Below are 2062 nucleotides of genomic sequence, written 5' to 3'. Positions count from 1 at the left end.
AGCTCCTGGTTTGGTTGATTCTTTGAATAGTTCTTTTTGTTTCCACTTGGTTGATTTCAGCCCTAAGTTTGATTATTTCCTGCCTTCTACACCTCCTGGGCGATTTTGCTTCCTTTAGTTCTAGGCCTTCTAGGTGTTCTGTCAGGTTACTAGTATGTGTTCTCTCTAGTTTCTTTTTGGAGGCAGTCAGGGCTATGAGTTTTCCTCTTAGGACTGCCTTCATTGTGTCCCATAAGTTTGGGTATGTTGTGGCTTCATTTTCATTAAACTCTTTAAAAATCTTTAATTTCTTTGTTTATTTCATCCTTGACCAAGTATCATTGAGAAGAGTGTTGCTCAGTTTCCACGTGACCGTTGGATTTCTATTGTTCATGCTGTTATTTAAGATCAGCCTTAGTCCATGATGATCTGATAGAATGCATGGGATAATTTCAATATTTTTGTATCTGTGGAGGCCTGTTTTGTGACCAATTATATGGTTAATTTTGGAGGAAGTACCATGTGGGTCTGAGAAGAAGGTATATCCTTTTGTTTAAGGATAAAATGTTCTGTACATATCTATAACTTCTGTTAGTGTCCATGTGTCTCTGTTTAGTTTCCATTTCCAGGATCTGTCCATTGGTGAGAGTGGGGTGTTGAAATCTCCCACTGTTGTTGTGTGAAGTGAAATGTGTGCTTTGAGCGTTCCTAAAGTTTCTTAAATGAATGTGGCTGCTCTTGTATTTGGAGCATAGATATTCAGAATTGAGAGTTCATCTTGGTAGATTTTATCTTTGATGAGTATGAAGTGCCCCTCCTTGTCTTTTTTGATATCTTTGGGTTGAAAGCCAATTTTATTTGATATTAGGATGGCTACTCCAGCTTGTTTCTTGGGACCATTTGTTTGGAAAATTGTTTTCCAGCCTTTCACTTTGAGGTAGTGTCTATCTTTTTCCCTGAGGTGGGTTTCCTGTAAGCAGCAAAATGTTAGGTCCTGTTTGTGTAGCCAGTCTATTAGTCTATGTCTTTTTATTGGGGAATTGAGTCCGTTGATGTTAAGAGAAATTAAAGGAAAGTAATTGCTTCCTGTTATTTTTGTTGTTAAAGTTGGGATTTTGTTCTTGAGGCTGTCTTCTCTTAGGTTTGTTGAAGGATTATCTTGGTTTTTCTAGGATGGAGTTTCTATCCTTGTGTTGATGCTTTCCCTTTATTATCGTTTGAAGGGATGGATTCGTGGATATATATTGTGTGAATTTGGTCTTGTCATGGAATACTTTGGTTTCTCCATCTATGGCAATTGAGAGTTTTGCTGGGTATAGTAGCCTTGCCTGGCATTTGTGTTCTCTTAGGGTCTGTATCACATCTGTCCAGGATCTTCTGGCTTTCATAGTCTCTGGTGAGAAGTCTGGTGTGATTCTAATAGGCCTGCCTTTATATGTTACTTGGCCCTTTTCCCTTGCTGCTTTCAATATTCTATCTTTATGTAGTATATTTGGTGTTCTGATTTTTATTTGTCGGGAGGAATTTCTTTTCTGGTCCAGTCTATTTGGAGTTTTGTAGGCTCCTTTTATGTTCATAGGCATCTCTTTAGGTTCAGGAAGTTTTCTTCTGTAATTTTATTGAAGATATTTGCTGGCCCTTTAAGTTGAAAATCTTCATTCTCATCTACTCCTATTATCCAAAGGTTTGGTCTTCTCATTGTGTTCTGGATTTCCTGGATGGTTTGAGTTAGGATCTTTTTGCATTTTGCTTTTTCTTTCATTGTTGTGCCCATGTTCTCTATGGAATCTTCTGCAGCTGAGATTCTCTCTTCTATCCCCTGTATTCTATTTCTGATGCTTGAATCTATGGTTCTTGGTTTCTTTCCTAGGGTTTCTATCTCCAGAGTTGTCACATTTTGGGTTTTCTTTATTGCTTCTATTTCCCTTTTTAGGTCTTGTAGGTCTTGGATGGTTTTGTTCAATTCCATCACCTGTTTGTTTCTGTTCTCCTCTCTATCTCTTTAAGGACTTCTACCTCTTTAGAAGTATTCTCCTGTTTTTCTTTAAGGACTTGTACCTCTTTAGCAGCAATCTCCTGCATT

General features: G+C 37.8%; 1 protein-coding gene across 2 annotated transcripts in view; it reads left to right on the top strand.

Moving 5' to 3' along the window:
- Rabgap1l (RAB GTPase activating protein 1 like) overlaps nucleotides 1-2062 on the top strand; it is a 548268-nt gene that overhangs the window by 313568 nt on the left and 232638 nt on the right. The gene's annotated exons all lie outside the window — the stretch shown is intronic.

Source organism: Mus pahari, chromosome 5 (genome assembly GCF_900095145.1).
Source record: "Mus pahari chromosome 5, PAHARI_EIJ_v1.1, whole genome shotgun sequence".
In the NCBI taxonomy this organism is placed as follows: domain Eukaryota; kingdom Metazoa; phylum Chordata; class Mammalia; order Rodentia; family Muridae; genus Mus; species Mus pahari.
Note: the sequence above shows the minus strand (reverse complement) of the source record. Positions and strands in the feature narration are given on the sequence as shown.